We start from the raw sequence: 8,116 nt of genomic DNA, 5'->3' as shown, positions 1-8,116 counted from the left end.
CTTACTCGTATGCCTGTGTTTCATGTTTCGTGTTCTGTGACCCTATGCCCCACTTCCCGGGGTGCCTGTGTGGCCTTGGGTCACGGCCCTGTAGCCATGGCCTGGTCCCAGCCCGGTGCCTTCCACCCTGGGCAGCAGGGGCATCACCCTGGCCTACCACAGCTGCCTCTGGGCCTCAGCCTGGCCTCACTGCATTCCAGGGGCTGCGTACCCCCCGCTTCTCCCGCCACTGGCCTTAACCAGCCCTTGGGCCCTCCCTCCGCCCAGGACAGGGTGGCACCTGCCACTCTCAGGACCACCCTTCCAAGGCAGAATAAACTGGATCCTGTTGCAGCCTCTTGTCCCTGTGTCAGCCCATCTGTGGGTGGGCAGTGGTGGCCACACCTCTGCCAAGGGCAGGCCCACTCCTCATCCGAGGACACTGTTGGGGCCAGGCAGGCTGGTGGGCAAGCGAGCTGTGGCCACAGTGTTAGCCCCTTGGGAGGCCTGACACCAGGCCAAGGAACATCTGGCCTCCATCCAGGCCTTGCCTGTGGCCTTGGGGCAAGATCCTGCAGGGTCACCTGGCAGGCAACATTGAGTGGGCAGAGCAGAGCTGCCCCACGCTGGTGGCTGCACCTGGAGACAGTGCTCTCGGGCTCTTGTTTGTCCTGCAGCCTGTGGCCCAGCCCAGCTTACCCCCTCATGGTTTCCCTGTGATGGTCTGCTCAAGGGGCACTGCTTTGGGGTGACCAATTTTTGGTCCCCTGAGACTCTGAGCACGAGGTCCTTTGGTTTTTTTTTTTGTCTGCGTTGGGTCTTCTTTGCTGCGTGTGGGCTTCCTCCAGTTGCAGGGAGCAGGGAGCAGGGCTACTCTTCGTTGCAGTGCACGGGCTTCTCATTGCGGTGGCTTCTCCTGTTGTGGAGCACGGGCTCTAGGCGCACAGGCTTCAGTAGTTGCGGCACGCAGGCTCAGTACTTGTGGGTCGTGGGCTCTAGAGCGCAGGCTCAGTAGTTGTGGCGCACGGACTTAGTTGCTCCGCGGCATGTGGGATCTTCCCGGACCAGGGCTCAAACCCGTGTCTCCTGTATTGGCAGGCAGATTCTTAACCACAGCGCCACCAGGGAAGTCCAGGAGGTCCTTTCTTAATCCTTCACTTAGGCTGGGAGGTAGCAGCCCTGGGGCAGGAAGGGGTGGGCACTTAGAGCCCTCACCCCACAGCTCAACCTCAGGAAGGTGTCCCTCTTGCTGAAGACTCCCTATCCCGGGACCCAGGCACAGCTGGGAGCCCAGCCCAGCATGGGGGCCAAAGAACCCTGAACTGGAGGGCCCCTGTGGCCCAGATCTGGCTGGGAACCACCACCCACAAGCCAGGTGGAGGAGGTGTGAACAGGATGGGATAAGCCAGTGCCCCAGGCTGTGAGGGGGCAAAGGACCTTCCTGTCCAAGGGACTACACGGCAAAAGCCACACAAAGGGCTTAGCTCAGACTGGGAAATAACCTGCCCGCAGGAGACTCCCAGCAAGCAGGTCCCATTCCTGGAGCTGCTCCTTCTGGGAGAGAGTTCCTCACCCCAGCAACCTCACACAGCACCTGGTGTCTGGGGCAGATCTGGGGGCTGAGGGTGGGCTTGAGGGTGCAAGGAATGTGGTTTTGAAGGACCAGGCTGTGTGTGTGCCCTCAGTGCTCACAGGAGATGCAGGAGAAAGGGCCCAGCAGCAAAGCTTCCCTGTTCACAGGCTGAGGCAAGCCACCTAATCTTCATTTCCCAACCTGTGAAATGAGGTGACACAAGAACCCACTCCAGTGGGCTATGAGGCTGGAATGATGTAATGTCTGTAAGGCACTTAGAACAATGCTTTGCACAGAGTGAACCCTCACAGGAGGCTGCTGGCAGTGCCCCAGGGTCCCAGGTAGTTCCTAGAGCGGGCAGAGCCCAGGAGCTGGGCCCTGAGGGGACTCAGTGTCCTGGAAATCTGACCTCTAGGAATGGCGTCTGCTCATTGACTGCACCCCAAGTCTTGTCCCCATCCCCTTTCACGAGGAGGAAGGGGACAGGCTACTCTGAACTGAAAGAAGGGCATGGAGACCTGTACCCAGGAGGGGCAGGGACCCCTCTCTTGTGCCACACAGCACAAGGTGGACAGCAGGTAGCCCAGCCAGAAAAGTTGGTTGAGCTGGGCCTGTGTCCCCTGGGGCTGTGAGCCTGGAGAATCCACCAGCCCCAGTGGACCACTGGTCCCCCACCCTGGCCCCGCCTGTTCACAGGTAGATGGAATAAGTCGGCAGCCTCAGTTCCTGGAACTGAGACCTGAGGGGGGGGCGGGGTCTCTGAGCTGAGAGAAGACCAGCAAGGCTGGAGGGAAGTGAGCAGGTGGAGAGTGGCTAGAGAGGCAGGCAGATGCCTGGAGGGAGCTCAGCTGCATTTAACCAAGATCTTGAAGGCTGCAGGGAGGAGGCCGATGGCAGGGGACCTTGCCTTTGCAGCACTGGGGCAAAGGGGCAGAATGATGTGGGCAGATCTTTGAGCAGTCGGGAGACAAAAGAATCAACTTCCAGGGTGATCCCCCACCAACCTGGACACACAGGCCAGGGCCAGGGAGAGCCCCAGGAGGTGACTGGGTCTGCATATCAGAGGAGAGATGTGAGCTGAGTGTGGAGACTCCAGGTCACCATATGCTGCGCACAGCCAGAGCCTCTGTGCCCAGCTGGAAGCCACTCAGCCTCAGGCAGCCTTCACCATCTGGCATCGTCCGGAGCCTGGGATCATCACAAAATGTGCCCTGGACAATGGCCTCAGACACAGGCCAAGGGAGCAAAGGGTGAGGTGGTGGCCACTCCTGGGACAGGGCTTGGCCAACCTCCAGCCCCATCACAGAGGCCCTCAGGCAGCTGCCCTCCAGGGCCCCCCCGCCCCCACTTCCTTGAGGCCTCTCCTCACCCACTATTGCACAAGCGTCCTCTGGTTTTTCCATGTCCTTGTGTAGGTGATGAATGGCAATCAGAGCTTAGTACACACACACAAAGAGTCACTCCTGACAAATGGGTCTCTCTCCTTTTAGCCAACAAAGAGAAATCTGTTTTTCGGGTTGTGCCCTCAGCCTTCACAGCAAACACAATCTGAGCTGAGGATGCCAGAGTATTTTTCTCACTGACATTCTACTTCCTACGTGTTCTCAGATTCCCTGGACCAGGATCCTTTGTATAAGTCACAGAATCGGGGGGGTCTGAGGATCTCCTGCCTCCTTAAGATCTGGCAACAGAGCCAAGGAGAGAGATGCAGGCACAGCGGAGAACTAGCTGAAAAGGACAATGGGAGGGCCACAGAGAACACCTAGGATCGTGGACAAACGTAGCCTAGGCCAACAGAGTGGGTGAACCATGGACAACATGGTGGCCCCTGGTGTGGCCTTGTAGCTCTTCTCTTCCCACGCCCATCTGGCGAATATCCCTAAGAGTAACCTCCCCTCTGCTCAGATTGGTCTAGGCCCTGACGCCTGACACTCCCCAACTGTTGTCACTTTTGTTTCCTCGGCCTGGCCAGCCACTCCCACTTATTCCTCCATTGGCTGGGCCTGGCCCGGTGGCCCCACTTGGCCACAGGACTGTCATCTCCCGAGTGACCTCCAGAGATGGGCCATCCCAGCGCCCCTGCTCAGCAGCCGGCAGTAGCTTGCCGCCCAACCCCCCGCTGAAAAGCGATCTAGGGCTCAAGCTCTCGGGCCAACAGGCCTGTCTGTCCCTGGCGGCCCTCCAGGCTGACCGCACCCTGGAGCCCCGCCTCCAGCCCACTATCCTCGCGGCCCGAGGGAACACCCCCTGACCCAGGGCTGTGATCGGGGAGGTAAAGAAACATCCGCGACCGGGGCCGGGGCGCGGGGCGAAGCTGTGCCCGCGTGCCGTCAGCTAAAGGCCGCAGACCTTCAGGGCGACTCAGCTCCCAGCCTCGGAGATCCGGAGACACTCAGGAAGTTTTCCGGACCCGCTCGTGAGGGAGGAACCCAACTCGCCGGGGCGGGAACCCGCGACGCCGGCAGGGAGCTCGGGGCCTGACCTCACAGAGAGAGAACCGAGGAGGCTGAGGGGAGCAGCGCCGCTTACGCCCGGAATTCGTGCGGCGCGCGCTGATGGCGTCACTGCGCGCCCGGCCGGCGCAGGCCCGCGCATGCGCTCGGCCGGCAATCTGAAGGCCCCTCCTGCTCACTGCCGTCAGACCCAGGTCCTCGGAGCGGATCGCCTGTGCCCCGACCTCGTCTGCAGCCTCCAACAGTCAGCGCTCGGCCGGCGCAGCCACCATCGCCCACCCTCCCCAACGTCCAACGCCCACGCTGGACGCTGCCACGGGCGCTCCTGACGCGCCTGCCTGAGGCTCACCCCTGTATCTTCCTCCCCGTGCAGCTTTTTGCTCTAAAGTCCCCAGTCTCAGCCACGGGAAAGGACATAGGGTCGCGGGATGGGACCAGGAGGTCCACCAGCCTCTCCACTGATGGCGCCGCCCAGTCCTCCACTAATGGCCTGCCTGGCCATCTCCAGCCCAGCCACCTGTTTCCAATCGTGGACTCAAGTAAGGCACGGTGACCATGGCACATCCACATGGAAGAGGCGCCCAGGGCAACCATATGGTGCATGCACACCCCTCTAAGTCCCCCACTCCCAGAGCCTGTCATTACCAACGCAGGAGAAGGAGTGGGGCCTGGGGCATGTCCCTCCAGAAGGCAGCAGTAAACACAGGTGGCACCCCTGGTCAGTGGGCCTCCTGCCAGGACCTTTCCTCCTCTCAGTCAGCCCCACTTCCCGGATGGGAAAACCCAGGCAGAGACAGAGGACCTCTCTGGGATCTATGGAGGCCCAGGTCTGCACAGTCCTCACCCTGCCCCACCTAATGAGGGAGCTGAAGATAAGCGGTTGGGGAGGCCGCAGGTGGCATCACATCAGCCGGCTCAGGGGTCCACACCCTGGGATGGGATTCCAAGGGAGAGATGGAGGGTCTGCAAGCAGTGGCTCTTCCCTGGCCTCGGACAGCATCCTCTTGGTCTGCGACCTGCTTCCTGGCCTTGTGGGATGGGGACGGGTGTGTGCCTTGCTCAGTGGGTAGGCCGGCACCAAGTCCACAATGGGTGAACAGAGCCAGACGTGGAGTGCAGAGGGGAACAGGATGGGGAGGAGCCGGCCAGGAGAAGGGAAGGGGTCCCTGAGGACAGGCAGGGGCTGTGCCCTGACCTCCCGCAGAGGCTGGCAGAGGTGGAGGCTACAGCCAAGACCCAGGCTCCACTCACACCTGCTGGGCCAGGTGCACGCATAACTCGTTGGCCTGAGGGACCGAAGGGTTCATCCCTTCCTCTGGTTCTCGGGACCGGGCTTGGCCCAGTCACCGCTGGGAAAACCGAGACCAGTCCGGGGCCTGGACTGCAGAGGTCCAGCGGCCGCTCCACCGAGGGGTCCCCCGCGTGCGCGTCCCGCTGACAATTGAGCGGCCAAAGCAGATTAACCCTCGTGCTAATCCCCGCTAATGGTTTCAGAATCCCCGGCGCCGAGCGGCTAAGCCGGCCTTTCTCCGCGGCGCGGCCGGCCCTCCCCGGCGGCCTCAGCCCGCGGCCGCGCGATGCTATCTCGGCCCCGCCGCGCCTAATCCCCGCGCTCGCTTTCTTCCCGGGCCCGCTCGAGATCGGCCGATTGGCCCTTGATTACGGCTGCTATCGAGGGCCTCTTTGTGCTGTGGGCCCTAAATCCCCTAATTCCGTGATAAAGGAGGCATTAGCGGGCGTTTGCTGCTGAGAAAGGCACCGGCATGAAAGAAAGCAATCAGGGGAATCCTGATGGCCTCGCCTGTCCCGCCGAGGAGGGGGCAGGAAAGGGGGCCCGGGTGGGCGCTGCGGGGAGAGGGAGGGTGGGGGCCACTTCCCACCTTCATCCCGAGTCCGCCTTCCCCAGCCCCGAGCTGCGCCCAGGACCCCTCCCCGCCCCCACCCTGGCTGCCGAGGGACCCCGCCTCCCCTCTGGCCTCACCTCCGCACTTGATGGGACCTAACCCCCAAACCGGCCTTGGACCCTTGCTGGACCTACCTTGTGCTCCGGCCTCTGACTGTCCAAAACCCGTGGTTCCTCAGGACTTACCTGCAGATCCATTCCCTTGGCCCCTGATGCTCCTCTGCCCCCTCCTCACCCCCCGGAGTTCCTGCCCCCCATCTGCCCCTGTCTCTTGGCGCTGACCAGCTTTGACCAGTCCTGGAAGCATCTGGGTCCGCTCTTTAGTCGGGGAAACAGAAGGGAGGGCAGCCGGGAGTGACTGGGATTGTGGAGGGAGCGTGTGCGGGGGGAGGGGGCCTGAGACCCCTGGCGGCGGGCAGGTGGGGTGCGCAGGGAAGGCCCCTCTGCAGAAGCCACGCTGAACCCCAGGATGGGGCTGAGAGCACCGGGCTGGCTGCGAGCTGGGCGCAGTGGTGGAGCTGACCCAGAGTCTGGGCAGCTGGAGGAAGGAGGCAGAGGCCAGCTGGGGCAGGTGGACAGAGGTGTCAGAGTCCAGGGGCTGGGGGAGCACGGAGATAAGGCAGCTGATCCTCTTATCCTGAGCGTTTGGAGCAGGGGAGTGCCATGATTGGATCTGTATGCAGAGCGCACCTGAGCCACGACAGCAGGCTCATTTTGGGGAGGTTCTCAGGCCAGGAGAGTAGCCGGGAGTATGTAGAAAGGCCATTGTGGGGGCCCAGGTGGCTGGCATCTGCATTGGCACTGAGGGGGTGGCAGAACTGGTGAGATTTGGGGGTGGCAGTAGGGGAGTGTCCAGCACTGCATGCAGTTTGAGGCTGGGGCAGCTCTGAGGGCAGGTGGGTGTCATGGAGGCACATGGGTGGGTGGGCCACTTACCTGGGTGGACAGGTGTGCATTTACCAAGGTGAACGGAATTCTAGGTGTTGTTTACCTAGGTAGCGAGGTGGAAAGGCAGGCCGTTCACCAAGGAGGACCAGTGGGTGGGTGTGGACCAGCGGATGGTGTCGTGGACCCCTTCGGTGGTCAGCTCACCCATCCTGCGCCTCTGAGTGTTGGCGACCAATGGTGCACAGCTGCCTCCACCTTGGAATGTTGCCCTGGGTGGTGGAGCCACCTACACAGCAGACAAGGACTAACCGGCATAGGGACTAAAAGGCTGGTCCCTGCTTCCTCGAGACAGTTGAAAACTGAAGCAGCCTGTGTCTGCCCCAGTGCTTCCGTGGGGGTTTCCAAGGACCCAAATGCCTTGTCGCTTAACACTCCACCCCTCACCCGTGTCACCCTGTTCATCAGTTTCCCAGGAAGCAGGGCTCTCAGTGTGCAACTGGGATGGTTAGTCCCCCTATGCTTCTGTTGTGTGCCCCCAAAAAGAGATGTTGAAGTCCTAAGTGTTGGTACAAGTGTTGACCCTCCTTCTAGTTTATACCTGTTCATATCCAGTGTTTTCAGTTTTTTTAAAAATGTATTGTTCAGAGTTTATCATTGTTATCCATAGGAGGATTAGTCCAAAGCAAGTGACTCTACCATTAAGAGAAGTGTAACTCTGCTCACTCATTTTAAATATCTTTTGAGGCTTATCTAAATTACTAGATACCGGTTTTTTTTGTTGTTTGTTTTTTTAGTTTTTGTTTGTTTGTTTGTTTTGACCATGCTGCGTGGCATATGGGATCTTAGTTCCCCGACCAGGGATCAAACTGTGCTAGGCATAATAATGGTCCCCTCGAAAATGTCTACATCCTGAGCCCCAGAATCTGTGAATATGTTACCTTACATGGCAAAAGAGACTTTGCAATTGATTAAGTTTATCATCTTGAGATAAGGAGATTATTTCTGGTGGGCCCAATGTAATCATAAGGGCCCTTAAAAGTGGAAGCGGGGGAGAAGAGGTCAGAATGATACAATGGTCAGAAAGACTTGACCTACTGTTGCTGTCTTTGAAGATGGAGGAACAGGCTATGAGCCTTGAGAAACTGGGAAAAGCAAGGGGATGGGTTTTCCTTCATCTATGAAAAATATAACGTTTGCTGCATCTATGAAAGACCTACATCTATCATCATACTTAGGGCTTAAAGACTGAGTTGTTTCTCTCTCAGACTGGAAGCAAGGCAAAGATGTTTGATGTCTCAATTTTTATTCAATGATCTACTG

The sequence above is a fragment of the Delphinus delphis genome, chromosome 13 (assembly GCF_949987515.2).
Source record: "Delphinus delphis chromosome 13, mDelDel1.2, whole genome shotgun sequence".
NCBI lineage: Eukaryota > Metazoa > Chordata > Mammalia > Artiodactyla > Delphinidae > Delphinus > Delphinus delphis.
The sequence above is the reverse complement of the archived record's forward strand: the minus strand, read 5'-3'. Positions refer to the sequence as shown.